General features: G+C 35.0%; 1 long non-coding RNA gene across 1 annotated transcript in view; it reads left to right on the top strand.

The window, feature by feature from the left end:
• Positions 1–20361, top strand: part of LOC128560386 (uncharacterized) — a 50645-nt gene extending 30284 nt beyond the window's left edge. Inside the window, exons 3-4 of the long non-coding RNA XR_008372945.1 lie at positions 14097–14273; positions 19857–20361. This is a non-coding gene — a long non-coding RNA (uncharacterized LOC128560386). The remainder of the gene's footprint in view (positions 1–14096; positions 14274–19856) is intronic.
• The last annotated feature ends 1154 nt before the right edge of the window (positions 20362–21515 follow it).

The following is a 21515-nucleotide window of genomic DNA, read 5'->3' on the forward strand; positions in this document are numbered from 1 at the left end:
ATTTCTCTAGCTTAAGACTTCTAGCACTATGTTGAATAGAAGTGGTGACACTGGGCACCCTTGTCTTGTTCCAGTTCTTAGAGGAAATGCTTTCATCTTTCCCCCATTCAGTATGATGTTGGCTATGGGTTTGTCATCTATGGTGTTTATAATTTTGATATACGTTCCTTCTATACCTACTTTGTTGGAGGTATGTATCATGGTGCTGAATTTTGTAGAATACTTTCTGCATTTATTAACACAATCATATTGTCTTTGTTTGCTTCTATTTATGTGGTGAATAACATTTATTGATTTATGTATGTTGAACCATGCTTGCATCCATGGGATGAAGCTCACTTGGTCATAGTGGGTCATTTTTTTATGTGGTGTTGAGTTTGGTTTGCTTGTAATTTAGCAAGGATTTTTGCATGTGTACTCATAAAAGATATTCATCTGGAGTTTTCCTTTCTTGTGTCCTTTTCTGTTTTCAGTATCTAGGTGATACTGGCTTCATAGACTGCCTTCTTGATGTTATGAAATAATATCTGCAGTATGGGTTTCAGCTCTTCTTTGTAGGCCTGGTAAAATTCATCTGTGAATCCATGTGGTCTGGGGCTTTCTATTTTTGGAATATTTTCTATTACTGCTTTGATTTTGCTGTTTGTTTTATTCTGTTCAGAAGTTCTATTTCTTCCTGAGTCTTGAGAAGGTTTGTGTTTCCAAGAATTTGTCCATTTTTTCATAGTATTCACAGAGATGTTTTGTATTTCTAGGGTATGAGTTGTGGTATCTCTTTTTTCATTTATGATTGAGGTTATTTTGGTCTTCTCTTTTCTATTTTTGGTTAATCTAGCAAAAAGTTAATCAATTTTGTTTATCTTTTCAAAGAATCAACTTTTTCTTTTAGTGATCCTTCTTATTGATTTTTTGTTTTTCCTTTTGTTTAGTTCTTCTCTGACCTTGGTTATTTCTTTTTTTTTTTTTCTACTGGATTTGGGTTTGAGTTGCTCTTCCTATTTTTATCCCTTGATACATGTCATTATATTGTTGATTTATGATTTTTCTGTCTTTTTTGATGTAGGCATTTAAGGCTATGAGTTTTCCACTTAGAATTGCTATTTTGTCTGAATCACATAGATTTTGATAGCTTGTGTCCCTTTGTCATTCAGTTCAAGGAATCTTACGATTTCCATCTTCATTCCAGTATTGATCCAATAATCATTCAGCAGCAGATTATTTAATTTCTATGACTTTGTATAGAATTGAGTGTTGATATCAATTCTAGTTTTATACCACTGGGGTCTGAGAAGGTACATGGCATTTCTATGTTTTTAATTTGTTGAGACATGTTTTGTGACTTACGATATGGTCAGTCTTGGACAATGTTCTACGTACTGATGAGAAAAACTTATATTTAGTAGTTGGGGGTAAAATAGTCTATAAATGTCTGCAAATCCTCCCTTTTTTAGAGTCCCATTTAAGTCCAGTGTTTATTTATTTATTTTCTGCCTGAATGATCTGTCCAGCTCTGTCAGTGAGATGAAGTCCCCAGAAATTATGATGTTGTTGTTTATCTGTTTGCTTAGATCTAGTTGCATTTGCTTTATGAATCTGGGTGCTCCTGTATTAGGTGCATAAAAATTTAGGATTGTTATGTCTTCTTGTTGAATTTCTTGATATTGAGGCACCATTAAAATTGCACTGTGATAACATAAACAGGGATTACACTGGACAAATTGAAATATATGGTCACTCTATTTATACAGAAGGATAAGGTTCATTCCATCTCTGAAACAAACTTCTTAGATCAAATCTAATAATCTATAAAAAATAAAACAAAATAATCTGATAATGTTCAACATTCTAAGAGGGAAACTATTCAAATATTTGGCCCTGGATCTGTGAACTCAATTGTGAGTATTTTAGAGCCACCATCACTTCATGGAGAGCTCAGTGAAGTTATAGTGAAGATGATTAGGTAAAGTTTTCAAATGTATGTTTTAGATGAGCATGTAGATGTTTATTAAATATTATTATTCTATTTTTGTATTGAAAATAGAGAAAATAATTTAGAAATATGTGGTAGCATACATAAACAAGCAATACTTCTGATTCTGGTATGGATTTATATCAGAAAATCTGGACATTATCACTAAACTTTATGCTTATTATATTTACCTGAAAAATCAGTTTTTCAAATATCATTCAGAAATCAAATTACATCAGAATTATCCTTGGAAATGATAATCTAGACATTATTTTTGCTTTTGAACCTACAGAGAGAATAAATTCAGTTTTGTTAATAATTCCTGACTTTAATCTTTTGAAATAGGAGATCAAATATTTTCAATATATTATAATGTACCATATATTTTATCCACTATGGTGCCAGAAGAATTATACTTTAATCTTCAGGACCTAATTTGATATTTTAATTTAGGGCATCCTTGGTTGGTATGCAGAGAAGAAAGTCTTTCTGGGATCAAAAAGTCTGCCCAGGATCAGGATCAAATAAAACTTTTGGCTTTATTTTATTTTATAGACATACCAAAAAATTTGTGGGAAGAGATTTTTCTATTTAGTATAAAATTATAACACCTTGCTAATATGCTGAACCCTTTGTGACAGAATTCTGAATTGGGATTATGTAGAAAATGCTTCTAAGTACTCTAAGTAGTGGTCACAAAATTTCTGCATTAATTTCATGCCCTTAAGAATTACTGATTCTACAATGATGAATTTAATGACTTTTGATTTAATGTGTGTGTGTGTCTTTATATACATGGTTATAAAAAAAACTTTATATACTTTGTCTATGAATAGCAAGTTAGGAATAAAAAACTAGAAGGTAGGCAGAAAGAGCAAATAATTAAGGAGACAGACCTAATCTATATATGTTCTTAATGATATATATTCTTGATGAAGAGTCTGTTCAGCAAGGATAGTTTAAATGATATCCATTAGCCACTGTTTAATAGTGTAAGATGTGATTTCTTTTAGGAAGAATTCTGTACAAAAATTATATATGAATTTTAAAAGTTGCTGGTATTTGAAGTGGTAGATTTTATTTTTTGGTGAAATTCACAGACATTGAATACCTTTCTTCCTATTTTTATAATATGTGAAAGATAATATTAAATTCTGCATGTTATATGATTAATGAATATATAAATACCCCTTTGGTGTAATTCACCCCCACAGCAGGCCTTTCTGTACTTGAAACTTTAAGGCTGTGAACCTGGTGAGAGAATGGGAAAAGATGGGATAATTCTGATTCTGTTGCCCCAGTTTTATAAAACTGCTCTCCGTTGTGGCTTATTTCATGTGCTTTGTCATGTCATTCTGTATTATAAGTGCTGTTCCAACCTTAAGTCCAAGTCCATTTCCTCAGGAAGTTGATGTGGTTGGACTGCAGAGCAGCTGCAGGTGTGAGGAGGGCCTGCTGGGCTGGCTGTTAAAAGGCTGAGGGTCTGATGATTCCTCTGTATCTCAGTTAAGAAAACAATACAGTCTCCAGGAACAAAGAAAACAAACTGTTTTGTAAGAAGTAACACATTACTCTGCTATCCTCCCTATTGACTAATTGGTGTATTGTTGAAACTGAGTTTATTAAAAAAGTTAATCTTTGAGATCATGGAAGAGGTAAAGACACTAATGAAATAACTCCAGCCTGGGGCTTACACTGCCAGCATTCTCTACATTATGATGAACATGTTGCACTTGAAAAATTCCTTTTCCCACCCAAATTATGAATGAACCATTGAGTTGTTGATATCACCTCTGAGTCATTTTGCTAGCTTGGAAATATGTTCTATGGAGTTGTTTACATTCTCTCTGTTCATTTCTTTTGAAGATATAAGCAAGCTGGATTAGGTCGGAAGGAGCCAGTGGCCAAGGATTTCTTTCCCTCTGCTGAAGCTAAAATAGGGTCACTCCTGGCTTTTACTGAGACTGGGATCTTAACAACAGATTTTCCTGGCCAGGTGATTGTGGTTAGTGAGCAATATTTACAACTACAAGGAAATTTCTCATTTCAGGCACGTCAAGACCTATATGTAAAATAAGCACCAGACCTTAATTTCTGATGTAGAAATTGTGGTAATTCACTGATGTTAACCCAAGCTCTTAGCACTTATTTCATGTTTTAGGTCACAAAGCAGGTGCTGTGAACCTCCCATGTGTCCTGAGTGAGACTCTTGCCATCATTTGTCTTTTATCTGCAGGACATACCAAAGGGGAGTGATGGGGAGGAACTTGTAAGGATATAAAACAGAATATTCTTCTCTGATCTGAATCATAATATAGTTGGGGGGAGATAAACTTAAGGATTTGTTGGGAGACCTGTTTTCAAATGCCATACCCATGACTCAAGTGTCTGTCATATGATAAAGTATTGCTTTGTAGATAATTTTTTTTTATGGTAGAATATACTATTCTAATAATAACCTCCTTCTCACTTGCTTTAATTTGATTATGATTATGAAGAAGAAAAGAGTATAGTATGATTAGTATGATGGGAATTTCACACATCGTATCTCACCATGACACAACTAATTCTTCAGTGACTTAACATTATATAACTCTGCCTGAAATGTCCTGTCCCCCAACCACCCATCTAGAAAAAAATACATCTACTTATCCTTCAACACAGACATCAAGTGTCACTTCCATTGTAAAGCCTGTCCTCTCAACCAATAGCTCCCCTCCCCAACCCAGCAGAACTTTGCTACCTTTCTTAGCACTTTATAGCACATGGTGCTGCCAGTGTGATGCTTATCACATTGTATTTTAGGTACATTTCTCCATCTTACTAGAGGATAAGCTGCTTTATTTATTTGTGTATCACAGGGCTTTGTGAGATATCTGGTGTTTAGTAATGCCTAGTAGATGTTGGTGGCAGAAATAGAACTGGTGCTTTGTCAAATCCTCTTAACCCCACACCAAGTTACTGTATTTCTGAGATAAAAACCAACCAAACACGATGTCTTATTTCTTTTCTCAAACTGTATCCATGAATCATTTTGATAGAACAGTGGGATAACTATAGTTTACAATAATCTATTGTGTATTTGAAAATAGCTAGAAGAGAATAATTCAAATGTTTCTAGTGTGAGGAAAAGATAAATATTTAAACTAATGGACATTATCATTTCACTGATTTGATCTTTAAAAATTATATTGCTGTATTAAATTATCACAGGTACCCCCCAAATGTGTGCTTGTATTGTGTATCAATAAAAGAAAAAAATAAAAAAAGTCAGACAAGTGATAAAAACACCCCAAATACCCAATAAAACAAAAACCAAACAATAGGCTCGGTGTCTGTAGCTCAGTGGTTGGGGCACCGGCCACATGCACCAGGGCTGGCAGGTTCGAACCCAGCCTGGGCCTGCTAAACAACAATGACAACTACAATAACAGCAACAACAAAAATGCCTGGAGTTGTGATGGGCACCTGTAGTCTCGGCTACTTGGGAGGTTGAGGCAAGAGAATCTCTTAAGCTCAAGAGTTTGAGGTTGCTGTGAACTGTGGCACTCTACTAAGGGCAACATAGTGAGACTCTGTCTCAAAAAAACAAAAACAAACAAACAAAAAACCCAAACAAATAATTATTGTCCTCCTACTCACCTAATCTAAATCCTTAAATTAAGCCTGGTTATGGATGAGTAGAGGATGCATGGAGTGAGATGGGATTAGAATGTGGTTCTGAGTTTATTTTCCGATTGACTATTTCCCAGACTTCAGGGTAAGACCTTAAGTCATGGACACTTGTGCCATGGGTACCATGTAAACTTTAAAAGAAAAAAAAAAAACCAACAGGAGTTTCAAGTGAAAGGCATGAGCTGTTGTTGAGACATCCTGGATACGTGAAATGCATATTGAAGGTATTTAACCTGTTTTAAAACCCTGACTAAAAGACCCAGAAGGAATTTCTCTCTTTTTGTGTGTGTGTACAACTGTCTTTGCAATGTTATGTCTTCCCTTTCTTCCCTTCTACCTTTTCTTCCTCTTGGACTCCCCTGTTTCTCCTTCCTCTCCTCTTCCTCCTTCTCCTGACCTTTCTCTTATTCTTTCTCCTTCTTTTCTTCTTCCTCTCCTTTCTTGCCCCTCCCTCCCTCCCTCCCTCTCTCCCTCCCTTCCTTCCTTCCTACCTTCCCTCCTTCCCCCCCCCTTCCTGTTTGGGATTCACTGAGGGTGCGAACACTTAGATTGCACTGATTGTATGTGTTAGGTACAGTCCCTCTTATAATTGTGTCCCACCCCAAGAGGTGTGCCATAAACCTTAAGTCATGGACAAGAAGCTTCCCTCCATCCCCCTCTCTACTCCCCTGTCCCTGCTTCTTTGTTCCCTTGCCTCCCTCCTTGAATTGATTTGAGTTTTTCTCCTGGGTGGGTGTGTATTAGATCATCTACTGCCTTCAAATTGAATTGAGTACACTGGATTCTTGCTTCTCCATTCTTGTGATGCTTTACTAAGAAGAATGTGTTCCAACTCCATCCATGTTAATTCAAAAGATGTAAAGTCTCCATATTTTTTAATGGCTGAATAGTATTATGTCTATTTTCTATGTTCTCTTTTACTTCCTTTTTATTTCTAGGGGTTTATTTTTAAGGTCTTCGCAATGGTGATGGCAAGTCAGGAAATCAAATGAGGAAATGATAAGGGAGAAATTAGTGTAATCTAGACCATAGAAAGAAAATATTTTCACTGGTTTTATTTTACAATGCATTTATTTATCTTAGCTAGGTAATATAATCCACAAGGTTCAAAATCCAAAACTAGAAAAGAAATTATAGAGTATATATAGAAAATATAGAGAAATATATATGTCTATCCCCTGCCCACTTGGTATCCTCTGGACAGCAAGGCAAGATCAAGATTCTTCTGTGTATTTCCAGAGATATTTTATTCGTATGTATAAATAAACATATACATAGATACCTTTCTCTCCTTTTTTATGTAAAGTACGTATTTTACAGCCTAATTCCACCTTAATTGTCTGCACATTACTTATTTTTCTTTAATGGGCATGTTAGTAGTCTCCATGTGGAGGTTTTCTCCCAGTTTCTTGGTTATTTTGAAGAGAAAAGAATTTCAGAACACGCCACCTAAGCCAAGCCAGCAATAGCTTTTTTAATTGAAAGTGAAGGTGAACTCTCAGGAGAAAGGGACTGGGTAGCTTCTAAAAGAGCAGCTTTACTAGAAGGAAGTGGCTTTTGGTCTTTTTTGTTTGCTTGTTGCTTTTGATCTTTTGAAAACTTACTAATTGAGGGCAGAAATATTCAAGGTTAAGGAGTCGGTGTTTACCAAAATTTGCGTAGTAATTCCTAGATTTGGGTTCCCTCCCATTTTTATCCTTCATATGGTTGTCTTAGAACATGGAGATTTCAAGAGAGGAGAAATTTTAAAACTTCAACATAAATGATATTCTAATTTGCCCAAGTTTATGTAAGGCAACAGAGACAGCCAACAAGGTGGTTGAAGCTGGTTCCTGCCTGTGATTATCAACCCTCTACTTAGTTTCTGCTTGAGCCATCCACTTTAATCCTTGCCTCCAATAGCCCAGCCTCTGCATCTGGTCTGAGTTCTGTCCCTCACAGAGAGACACCAAACACCGCCCTACTCTAACAGCTGGAAGATATTTCACTAAATGTATTTATTGTCATAAATTTAATCGTTTACTTATCAATATTATTTCCAATATTGTGTTGTTAAAACTTATGTTAAATAAATTACCTTGTACATGTATCATTTTACACGTGGTTAAACATTTCTGCATTCATAGATGACAAATGTATAGGTCAAAGGGAAAGTGTGTTAGTGATTTTGATGGGTATTGCCACATTACCCTTTGTTCCTCCACACCTCACAAATAGTAGATTTTTAAACTTTTTCATAATTAATAGGGATTCTTTGAAGTATGAGTATAGTTTTTTGTCTATTAAATATTTCATTATCCAGCTACTGAGACAAAAAAGCCTTATGGTGTACTTTTATAATATTTATTACATTTTAACAAAGCCCATGAATGAAAGAACTGGATCTATGTTGGGGACCGTGTCCAAAGAACTGGTTGAAAAGCAAAAAAGATAGTATTAAACTAGGTATTTTGTTTACATAATAGTGCACTACTGATTAGAAAGTTTTATTTTATTGACTTTTGTAGAATTATTAGTTTATACTGAAGTTCTTTATAGTATTCCAGGAATAAAATAATGTTTTATACAAGCTTGTTTTCATGTCACTTTCTGTTTAATTCAGCAAACATTAGCTACCTAAAATTTACTAAACGCTATAAGGTTTGGAGATTCAAAGACAAATATGAGAGTTCTCAAAATTAGTGTCTCACAATTTAATAAATGACATTTAAACAGACTTTAAAAACTCATTTTATTTGGCAGTATTGCAAGCCTTGCTTGTATTTTTCAAGATGACTATTAAGGAAATCAGTATCATAAGGAAATGAAGAAAACATCAACCAGAAAACCATCTTTTTGTTTCAATCAACCAATTGACAATTATTCACAATCTTCTCTCCGGCATTGATGCAAATTGAATCAGCTCTTTCAATAGAACAACACGAAATGTTAACTATACAGCTCTCCACTCCTTTTGACCTGGTAATTGCTACAATTAGGCAAATTTTTTATAATTTAGAAATAGCCAGTTGATTTAGCCTTGTGAAAGAAATTATCTACTTTATCTTTTTTTAGATGAAGCAACAAGTTGAAATCAGTGTTTTTAACTTCCATGTTTTGTCTTTGTATTGATCCTGCCCTTGTTGTGCCCCTGCATTGATTAAATGCAATAAATAAATTAATATTTATCATATGGTAAGATTATAAACAAAATCCATAGACAATTTAAATTTATATATTAATGTAAGTTGCATGATATTGGTCAACTTAATGAACTTTTTTGGAAACGTCTTCCTCTTGATTAGATAACAGATCTTAGCTTCTTATTCAATGACCTATTTCAAAATCGGCATCAATTTTGTTTCAACAATTACACTTAAAATAGAAATTATAATTTCGTGATTTTGTTTGTCTGCCATCACTAATGTCTTGCAAGTTTGATTTGAATATTGTGATCTACGTCAGCCTTCTTATTTCATAATTAATTCAAACATTGAACAAATAATAATTAGAACCTATTATATGTCAAAATAATATCTGGATATTGAGATAATAGCTGGATTCTGGGATATAGAGCTTTAATTATATTAAGGAAGACAAAAGAAACAACAAAATAAGATAATTACAGATTTGGGTAACTATTATAAAAGAAATAGCTAAGAGATGAGAGAATAAGTACCCAAGAAAGCCACAAAGATGTCAGAGAAGGCCTCTGAGAAGTTCACGGTTGTTCACAAACCAGGAGTGTGAGAATGAATGAGTTCTATAATGAAATAATAATTACTGGGAAGAGCAGTTTAATTAGAGTCAATAAATATTAAGGCAGGCAGGAAAAAGAGCCTGGGTTTTCTTTGGGGAAAAAGAAGAAAGTAAACGATATATGTAATGACACACAACTAGTTAGTGTTAAAAGTCATGCCTTACTATGTAATGTCTAAAGTATCTGATAGATTGTAGAAGGAATTTGTCATTCATTCACTTCTTTAACATCTTCCACTGAAAATACAAAAATCAGAACAGCAAAATCGCCTGCTTGACATCTGGTATTTTCAATAGTTAAATTAATTTTTTCAGCTTATATTTTTATTATTTGCTTGATATTGAAACATTTCCTTCCCAAAGAATAAGACACAAAATAAAATATTTGGCTTTTGAAGAGCATTTTTTCCTGGTACTAAGAAGACTCCAATTGCCAATACGTCATCAACTCTTACTTTGAAAAAGATTAATGCATAAATCTGGCATTCCACTAGGTATTTTGCTTTTCTTGGCTTCAGCTAAATCAAAGTTGAACCAATTGAAAATCTAATTGAATCTGAGCCAGTCTGGACCAATCAGATTTTTTTCCCCCTGGGAATCTGGAGTAAGAAAGCTGGAAGACCAAGCCCATTGCAATAAGGATGGAAGATTAAACTGAAAGATTTAATAGAGTAGGGTCAGAGTCATGGCATGGCGAAGAAATGATCTAGCTGAAATTTTTTTGGTTAGCAGAAAAATGACATAAAGCAAGGAAAGTTAGTTTATGGAAAGAAGCATGAAAATGGAGCAAATATGCAGAGAAGCAGACTGAGACCACAAGGCTCATTGGGAAAGAAAGTCGTGTTTTTCCAGATCCCAAGTTTTATGTGCAGAATCACTTTTAAACTTTTAGGCAAATCCTGCCCTATTCACTTTAAAGCACAAAATAACACAGGAAAATCAATTTACTAAAGAGCACCTGGGTCCCTCTGTCATTAGAAAGTTAGTACTCTACACTGGCACAGAAAGACCCCAGAGTTTGAACATCCATTTCTGTGACTCCCGTGATTCAATCCAGAGAAAAATGCTTCTCCAGTTCTCCTGCTTTATGTTCTTGAAACAAAAAGCAGCTGGGTCCAGTTGAGGTTGTGCTTTTTATTTTTTTATGTCAGAGGCAGGGATTGCTTCAGAGTTCAGGATGGGTTTGTATAAGTAGAAGCTCTTGGATAAGAGAAAAGATGAACACACTAGTCTAATGTTTTCTCTCAGACAGCATGAGTGCAAGGGATTATTGCACAATAAAATGCAATTTCCACTGGTTGCAGGTTATGTATTTTCTTGCTTTTCTTCAATAATTCAATTTATGATTCCAGAGGTATCCGCAAATTAGTATAGTATTTGGAAACATTGTGCGTAGTAGTGAAGGTTAATTTTGCAATATTAAATAATTCATATTATTTATAAATATATAAAAGGTGAGTTATAACATGCAAGGTACTGGTTCTTTACACAACTGAGAGGTGCTAGGTAATTTTTTCAGGGAAGATAAAAATAGAAACAAATTTTATGGATTGATATAAAATCAACACATTTTATACTATTTTCTGTGAAATGATAGATTTCATGTGCAATCTCATTAAATTTTAGATTCTCGTAAATAAATTTCTTGTTTCATTTCTTATTAACATGTCCTATTGCCACTGCCTCATAAGAATAAAATGTATCCAAATTGAAATATATGAATAAATTATTTAATAACAATGACAACAGTGACTTAAGAGTGGTTGTCTAATTTGGCATTACTGCTGACAAAACACGAATTTAATTAACTTTTTTATTATAACCACTTTAGTTTTGCTAAAATGAAAACAGGACTTAATTGTACAGAATAAAATGTTACTTAAGCTTCTGTATGTCGGTCATACAAACATGGATAAGCAAAATATTCAGATATTTAGAGTGATAATTAAACTTTTTATAAATGACAGTTGATCAACTTTTAGTCATCATAAACCATAGTTTTAGATTTAAAAAAATTGTTGCTATCAAGTTTGTCAAGTAGGGGGATCCAATATTTAATTGGTCATGTGGTCTGCTAGTCTCCATGATACTTTTGTGCCATGCACCACAGATATCAGGGTGGGTCTGTTTCTGTGACTGATTTTCTTTGCTTACTAGTTGAAATACCTGTTGTGTTATTTCCGTTAGATTTCTATTGTAACCTTTTAGCAATAACCCATTCTTTTAAATTGATTTGGGATAACTTTAGTCGATTTCTATTTTTTGAACTGAAGAATCTTCCCTAAGAAAATAGTGGAGACACATATCATTTCCCATGTGGATGAAAAATACATGGATTCTTGTTTTACTTAAAAATTATGGAAACCATAACTTACCAAATTCTGATTATTTATACTGATCTTTTTTATCAGTGATAATCAGAATATTTGAATGTGCCTGATGATCCTATCACGTTTGTCAATACTTCTGTCTCTGAAGTTTTTGACTGGTTTTGAGTATACTATAGGAATGGAAAAAGTACAGCAAGAAATTATTTTATTTTGATGGATAAGACTTGTAGTTCTGGCCTCATGAATTAGACTCTGCCATTGTAATAGAAGAAAACATAATCGGCTTGCAATATTAACTATATTAAGGATAAAAGTGATGCTAATGATATTTGACTAGCACACTAGATCAAAAATTAAACATTAATAGAAGACAACTTCATGTAAAATATTAATGTTATTAAAAAGGGAAATTTTAGGCTTGGCACCTGTAGCTCAGCCACATACACCAGGGCTGGAGGATTCAAACCTGGCCTGGGCCTGCCAAACAATAATGACAACTACAACAAAAAAATAGCTGGGCGTTGAGGCAGGCACCTGTAGTCTCAGCTACTTGGGAGGCCGAGGCAAGAAAATCACTTCACCCCAAGAGTTTGAAGTTGCTGTGAGCTGTGACACCACAGCACTCTACCCAGGGTGATAGCTTGAGACTCTGTCTAAAAAAAAAAAAAAAAAAAAAGAATATTTCAACTCTGCTTTTTTTTTTTTTATTTAAGCATTGTTTTCAAGATGAAAATTGAAGAAAAATATTTCCTTTATTTTCCTGGTTAAATAATTTCTTTATTTTCCTGATTAAAACCAGTTTGCTCACTATTTGGAAAATATTCCTAATTTAGAACAAAGAATTCTTAGGTCTGAATTGATCTTTATACAATTCTTAAGGTCACCTCGGATGAGAAAAACTGAGAAAGTGTAGGCTGCTATACTGATTTGTCCAAAGCCTCCCAGACCATGAGTCACCCCTTAAACTACCCTTGCAATTGTATTATTTGTTGTCAACTGTTCTTTCCTATAAAAATACTCTCTGTGTAGTTTCTTTAAGGTAAAATCTATACAGGGGGTGATTATAATACAGAAGAAAGTTAATGGCCAATTTTAGAATGTATTTCTGATTTTGTTATTCATGAGGACATCAATTGCAGAGAAGGGCACATTTGAACCTAGATACCTGGCATGAAATTCAGGTCAGGCAGATTTCGATTCTGCCTCACTGTATGCATTCATTCATACGTGACACAGGCATTCAGACTCTGTTGTTTGGTGCCTGGAAGTGCAGAGAGACAATCTTTATTTTTAAAAAAGCATATACATTTTGAAGTTCCATAAAGTTTTATTTTTCCATGGAGCCACTATTTCAACCTATCTTTTCCCTTCCTACCCAGAGGAGTCAACCATTTTTCTCAACTGTTTCCCCACTTACTTCTCTCCAATGTAAATCCTCACACGTATGCTTTGAAACCCACCCACTTCTATCTCTTCAGCGATCTACCTATTTATAAAAGGTCTCCCTATGGTCCCATCAACATGTTAATCAACCTAAGTTTCTCCTATCATTTAATGTAAGCAAGCAACACATCTCTTCTGTCCCAACAAATGGATCCTCTCATTTGTTCATCCTCAGCCTCTCCTTCCCCTCAGCCAGGCTACTTTAAAGATTAGTGCCCAGTTCTCCACTTGTCATCCCTCACTCCTTCCTTAATGAATCATCTCAACTTGTCTTTCCCTTACTCACTTAACCCTATTATCTTGTCCTAAATTTCTTCATAGAAAGGGTACTCTACAAAGTTATCATTGGCTGTTTACTTAATAAATCCAGAAAATATTTTTTAGTCCTTATCTTTCTTGATCTGTAGAATATCTGTAAATCTAGAAAAAAGTCTATATTATTGATTCTAAGCCTCCTCGGATTACAGATGTGAAAACTGGAGATCAGAGAATCAAGACATTCTTCTCATTCTCAGCACTGTTTCCACAGTCATTGAATGGAAATAAAATGTCGTTTTGGTGAAAGATTCTTCACTATTCATCTGACCATTTCTCTACCATGATAAAGAAATTAAAATTCATGATACTGAAAATTAAATGTTTTTTAATAAGAGTTCAGGTGAAAAATGACTTGTGTTTTACATATCTAATGAGCCTCATTCATGAACTTCTTGGTAGCTCATTTTTTAAAAGTACATCAGGAAGTTTAGAATTTTGTACTTATTTATTTAACAAAGACAAAGAGTTAAAGAGCCAAGAAAGGTTTGGCAGGAATAATGTCCCCCTCAGTACTGGTGAACTTCTTAAGTGGGCAGTGCTGATACAGCTGTGTGAGTGAATTTTAATTACTTGTAAAGAAGTAAAAAAATAGTCTCATACTGAAGATATAATCTCTCTTCCAGCTTGACAGATTTATACTAGAAGAGGAAGAAACTCGTTCTTTGCTTCCTTCCTCTATCCTGCAAAGAAGAGAGATGCTATCTTTAAACTTTTACTCTGGCCAACCTGGAGCTCTTCCTGTTAAAACTCAAGGACTTTACTTTCACACTCATCTGGTGTTTCTCAGCCTCAGGAATCAGGTCAGTATTTAAATATAGAGCGATGGATTATTTTAAAAGTTGAGAAGCTTTGGAACAATGTCAAGCCTCATCTCCAGGAAGCATTTTTATTAGTTTTACTAACACTAGTCTCTTAATATTATTTAAAATTTTCTCTGTGCTTTTGCACTTGACCATATATCAGTTTGACCATATATCAAAGATATGCTCATGGGCTATCTTAGAACTATTTTCTAGTCTTCCTTCCTTCCTTCCTTCCTTCCTTCCTTCCTTCCTTCCTTCCTTCCTTCCTTCCTTCCTTCCTTCCTTCCTCCCTCCCTCCCTCCCTCCCTCCATTTCTTTGACCACTTAGCTGGTCATTTCTGTGTAGAATTTGTAGTCTTTCCAACTAGATTAATGAATGTGGGTAATTTGTTTACTTTTCCTAATACCTCATTCTCTTCCTCTCTGTGATGGGGATACTACCAACACAGGCCCCACAGAGCGGTCCTGAGGATGGCATTTTCTCACCATGCTGCTTGGCACTTGATAGGCATCAGACACATATCAATTTCTCTTCCCATCTCCCTCATTTTCCCCCTCCCCTCCCATTCCCCTGCACAGCACCTATAGCTGAGTCAGCTTTTACAGATACTTTTCTTTATATTCTCATTAAATGAATGGATTTTATGACAGACATATTAAAATGGAGATTTGCCTTGCCTGCTAACATTGAAAACTACGGATGTCACTTGGGATGAGTTGCTTTTATAGTTCAGCTGACTAGGTATATTATAGTCCTTTCAGATAATACAATGAATTATTAATCCAAATTAGAGCGTGGTAAGATGGAGCCCTGGATTTGAGCCCAGAGAATGGCTCTGCCACATTATAGGCATATGGTTGCCTGGCTGGAATAATGGCTTTTTGTACGGGTGCCAGAGAAAACTTTACAATGTGTGTTGACACTCTGTCCTTCCTTTGTTTCTCTATTGTTGGATGACTAGGCTGCTCTTCCCCTCCTACCTCCACCCTCAGGTACATTTTATTTTAACTTAAGCCTAATAAAACATTACTGGGAAAATGATCAACCTAAAGGAGTCACTGTGCCTTATGAAATGATTTCACTATTTGTTAAAGCTAAAGCCTTCAAAGGACTATACATAAATAGATCTTCACAGCTATTTACTAAAGGCCTTGTTTTGTCTCTGTTCATGTTTACAGAATATGAAATATCCAGGAAGGCAGACCCTCTGTATGTATTAAGCAAGTAGTCTCATGGATTCAGGAAGACTCTACCTTTTTTCTTAGATGACAGAGGTCTACCAGTTAGCTGCCGTAGAACTGCCCTCCGTATGTGTCTGGAGAAATTGCTTGAAATTGTTAATTCTGAATTTCTCTTTAAGCAATTTGTATTGCTAGTGCTTTCTGATGTCAAGACATTATTAATGACCTAATTTTAGGATTAAAGATTAGGAAGCTGTATTAATTTCTCAAATGTGCTGAGATATGAATATGTGGCTTAAAAATTAATGCCACTTTCCCCCCAAATATTACCTATTAGTAAAGTAGGTAACAGGATCTAAATAATAACCATATACTTTTTAACCATTAAAGTTAATTCAGGTATTTTTAGAATAAAGCAAAAAATAGAGGAACCGTGTCAGTGTTTTTTGTTTTAAATTGTTCCTCATGCTTGCCATGGAGTTCAATAACAAGAGGCTGGGGATAAGTTTAGGAAGGCTACAAACTATCAACGCGTAGGAGAATATACAGAGGGTGCCAAAAGCATGTGCACACAACCTAAGAAAGGAAATAAAAAAAGACCTATCTAAGATTGTTTTCTAAGAACAATCTAAGAAAAAAAAGGAAAAATATTAAAATTGTAATACTCAGTATATACTGATAATATCTGTTATCTTGTATGTTGTATCTCGTATCTCCTATAATTGCAGAAGTCAAACATGACTTGAGCATTGCAATTCTTTATTTTTTTTTGCAGTTTTTGGCCAGGGCTGGGATTGAACCCACCACCTCCGGCATATGGGGCTGGCGCCCTGCTCGGCTGAGCCACAGGTGCTGCCCGAGCATTGCAATTCTAATACAGATTTTTCCTTTCTTAAATCGTATATACATGTGTTTGGTACTTTCTGTATTTAGATTCCTTTCTGAGCACATTGGCTGAGTTAGTGGCTCAGACCCATGAACTGCCACTTAGGACTAACAGTAGATCAGGTAAAGAATTGCTAAGCTTCAGTGGGGGAGGGAGTGAGCAGGACCATAGCTGGGAAGGGCTTAGGTGGTAAAAGCCTGGGAAGGCTGCCTGTAAGGAAGAAGAGATAAGTAAGACCGACTTTACTCATTATAGTTATGCAAAGACCTGACCCCTGCATCAGAGGAGCCCCAGCTGCTGGACATTGGCAGATGGTGGTATACTAGCACAGTAGAAGGAAACATCTGGGAGCCACGAATTATGGTTTGGTTTGGGCTCTGCATAAATCAGCTGTGTGATTTTAGATAATCTGCTATTTGGGATAAGGCCTCCATTTCCTTGGTTATAAAATAATGAAGTCAGATCATTTAAACCATCTGTTGTACTGGTAGCATTCTCTGATTCTAAGATTAGCTAATCCTTGTACTATACTCTCTATGTCATGGACCATTTCTCAAATTTCTAGGCAGTTGTGAGAAAATATTCATTGTGTCTTCTGGAAACTGATCAAATTCACTCTCAACTTCTGATTTTGTGTTTCTAAATCGACTGGTTCTTCTGTGCCCATTTGACTTGCAATTTTGACTTGCAATTTTATCCATTGATGAGAATTGATTCAAGAACATTAAATGTAATTTATAATTATTATCAGAAATGTAATACAAAACTTTAAAACCTACATAATTAGAAAATGCATAGCCAGACCACATTTTTTTTTGCCAGACCACTTTTAACAATTACAGATTTTATACAAACATTCTCAAAAAAGTCTAAGTCATTCTTATTGTGCATTATTTTATACTTAAAAAAAAACTCCTTGTAACTCTTGTTTTCATCCAATATGTTGATAGAGAACAAGTGGTACAATGTTTTGTAAACAATTTCACCATACGCCTTTTTCTTATGGTTGTAAATTGCTTGTTCTTTCTGAATGGTTTGAATGGTTTTATTAAATAAATGCTACCTATATTAAAAATTCATACACAGTCATGTGTCAATGAGGGGGAGTTTTTCTGAGAAACGTGTTCTTAGGTGATTTTGTCATTGTGCAAACATCATAAAGTATACTTTAGTGATGAGGTGCATATCATTCAAATAGAGAATTGAATCAAAAGGATCTGAAATAGATGTGGAAATCTACATGAAGTGACATATGGAAGATGCTAGAGAAAAATGCCATAGTTTTCTGCACAGAAAGGAATACCAGCAGCTGACTGAGCTGCTGGCACAGATGGGAAAAAGATGAGATGTTTTCTAATAGATTAAAATGTTCAAAGGCATAGAAACTTCCAACAGACTAAGGACATTTTTTAATTCATCACCTAAATTTGATTAGAAATTTTACAGAGCATTGAGAAAGAAAATGCAAATGACATTGGTTATGAAGAGTTACAGGACCATTTATGCACAAGTCTAGGCCCCATGGAAGATGTTTCCTCTGGCCACACTCCTGAACATGAGTGCTATTTGAGGTTTCAACTGAAATTGAGCTCTACCAAGGGAATGCAAGTGAGAGTAGGTCAGAGTTCTGATCAGTTCAGTTCTCTTTTCTCTGTGGAATTAAGAAAAGGAAATTGCGAGTGACCTGAAATTTAATGAGGCAATGTAACAGTTTCAGTGAAAAAGTTCATCCAGTTCACAATGGAAAAAAACTGAAATGGGCTCTTTGCTGAAATAAGCAAATATATATATAACCAATATTGGTTATATATATATATTTGTTATATATATATATTTTGATTATATACATCAAAAACAATAGAAAGCATCCAAAGTAAGTCTGTAAAAAACAAGAAGTAGCCAGAAAATCATCGCAATTCTTTGTATTTTCCTCCTCAGTATCAGAGTTGTATTACAGCTAAGAAAAGGACTGCTGCAAAGTGTGGAATTCCTGAGGCCACTGCTTGTTTCATGACCCAGGATTCTGCAGTCTGGAAGACAAATAGAGAAGAATGGGGAGCCAGTCGGCTCAGCTGGCAATGTCTTTAGAAACAGAAATGATAATAAGGAGACACTATTACTTTAAGCCCCCTTAATCTAAACTCTCAGATCAGATAGCAAGGTTTTGTGTGTTTGAGTAAGGCACTTCCAATATGTTTAGAAACTGGAAATTAGAGTTCTGAGAGATTTAAAAACAAAAAAAAAGTTCCAACAGTCTACTTAACATGATGGAGTTATCTGCAAAACCAGTTTTTAAATAATTTTTAGAGTAACTTTGATATTAACTGGTAAGTAGGGAAGTGGGTATTTAAACCAGGTGGTTTGGCTTCAAAAGCCACTATTTATTCTTCCTACCTTTTACTGACAGTTATGTTCTGAATGTCCCCCCAATTCAGGAGTTGAAACTTAACCCCTACTGCGGTGCTGTTGAGGTGGAGAGGCTTTTGGGAAGTGATTAAGTCATGAAGACTCTCCTTATTCTGGACAGTGCCTTGTAAAAGCACTGGAGGGAATTAATTTAGTCTCATTCTTTGCCCTTCTACCTTATGCCACCATGTGAGGATGCAAAATTTGTCCCCTCCAGAGAAGGCAGCCACAAAGCATCATCTTGGAAGCAGAGACAGGGCCTTCTCCAGATACTAAGCTTGATGATACCTTGATCTTGAACTATAAGCCTCCAGAATTATGAGAAATAAATGCCTGTTGATTATAAATTACCCATCTCAGGTATTTTGTTACAGCAGCACAGATAAACTAAGACAGTGACCATCATTTAAATGTCGACATTCCCCAGGGTTTTGTACTGGGCCCTGTTTTCCTCTTCTAACTCGTTTCAGGAGCTCCTATGCAGCCCGTCACTTCAGTGACCACGAGCTGATGAGTTACAGATCTCTATCTCTCTGCCAGGTCTTTTGTGATCTTTAGATTTATGCACTTAGCTACATACTTGACAGCTCCACACAGATGTCTTACAGGCAACTCAAACTTAACATATAATAAACTTGTCATCTAACCCATCCCAAACCCTTCACTTAATGTACAGCTCCTTCTTCACTGCTCTGTAGGGACTACCAATATTTCATTTCTTCTTCTTCTCATTCTATAACTTCCTTTTCAGTATGTATTTCTCTTATTCCCATGTTTATAAATTTAGTATTTTCTATTGTTTGTTTATTTTGGGAGCTACTGTAACTCTATTATGGACAAATTATAAATAATCGAACTAACAAATAAAACAGGATAAAAACTAAATACCATATACGGCAATGAGGGAGGGGCACATCTCCACAGTTGTCACAATCTCCCCAGGAGATGGCGCTCATAGTGTACTTTTGCTTTTTTATATTGAGAAATAAATTTCATGCAACTTTATATAGGTAGTTAATTCAAAGCCATATATTTCATGTTTAATTATTTTGGGTCCTCTGGGCTACTAATACTTTACCTAATTACTCTGTGTTCTTATTTTACAGATGGAGGCAGAGTTTGGGGAGTGAAGTTGCTATTCACACTGCCTGTGCTGCTCCAGTTTTACTTCCGATTTCTACCCACTTTCATTTTCAATTCATCCTGTGCTTTGGTTGAACTTTCTGGTTCAGCTGAATAATGAAAGCAGTTTACTGGAGTTCAGGAACTGGGATTCCTGACCCCAACAGGGATAAATAATATTTTAATTTCTGGTGAAAGGCATAAGCATAAGCCTGAAGAGGGAAAATATGCAAAAGGACAAAGTAAATGAAGAAAAAGTGGAAGATACAGAGCACAAGTCTGGAAAGAAAAACACAGGACAACTGAGGATCACAAAGTAGGGATACCTAAACCCACGTTGTCATTGCCTTTGGAAAGTTTAATCAAATTAAGATGATTGCTCTGTTAAAAAAAGTTTGTTTTTTTTTTTTTCTTCACTTTTCATTTCATGACTTCAACTCCATTTTTCACTACTGGGAAATGAAAACCCTGAAAATAGGAAATGTTGAGTGTAAGAAATAACGCAATCTCAGTTTTATGACATATCAACTTATTTGGAATCTCTTGTCTCTTTCCAGATGGAAAAGGCTACATTGAACGCATCTTTATGCAGGGAGCCTACTCTTGACATCTACCAATCTTTTCTTTATTGAATTCTGTGTCGAATTAGATTGCAGGTGCCATTTAGGGTATTCTACTTGATTTTAGTGTTTGCGTTTTTTGTCACAAATAATCTGCAAATCCTTTTGAGTAAAAGGATTATTCTTATATCACCTTCTATAATCTAATTCTGGATGGGGAGGAATTATTTGTAGCTTGGTTCATTGAAATTTGAAGGAGAGAGAGGTATCTATGTTTCTTTCTTTGAAAACATAGGATTGCTATTGGGGAATCTTCTAGTCTAAAAAGTCTGTATCTGAGTAAAAATGCAAAGGAAAACTATGATGATCTCTCAGAGAAAACAAGACAAAACAAAAATTCAATTTAAACAACACACAAACACACACATAGATGGAGAAAGTTTTATACATAATTTAAGGAATTTATTATGTTCTTGATGCCCATCCATGGATTTCTATCAAGTCATGTGTCACAGGCTGTATCTTAGAGGAGTCTGGATTAGATATATGAATGAGTTTGGTTGGTGTTTGGGTTAAATAAATCTACCCATAAATGGTATACATTGAGGTGTGATGTCTTACCTATTAGTTCTGGTAAAGAAATATTTTTTTAAAGGTATGACAGCATAGTTAGTTGGCCAGACAATATGCAAACAGGATGCGTACACTAGTGCTGTTGTCTCCAGGAAAGAAATTTGGCAATTTCTAACAAAATTATATATATCCTTGACTTTTTGACTGATGAACTCCATTATTAGGAATTTACTCTGAATACATATTTCCAACATTAATAAGGTACATACATATGTGCAGGTTATTAATTATAGCATTGTTCACAATTACCCAACATGGGCATATAGTTGAATAAACTGTATTCTATGAATGTGCACCACACAGCTGTATAAAAAAGGAAAAACTCTACGGAATGATATTGAATGATTTCCAGGGTACATTTAAGTGTAAAAAGCAAAGTGCAAGACTTTACATAGTATGTGTTAAAAGAAAAACTTTTGACAAATTAAATTTAACAGAGTTTATTTGAAT

This window comes from Nycticebus coucang, chromosome 11 (assembly GCF_027406575.1).
Source record: "Nycticebus coucang isolate mNycCou1 chromosome 11, mNycCou1.pri, whole genome shotgun sequence".
In the NCBI taxonomy this organism is placed as follows: Eukaryota; Metazoa; Chordata; class Mammalia; order Primates; family Lorisidae; genus Nycticebus; species Nycticebus coucang.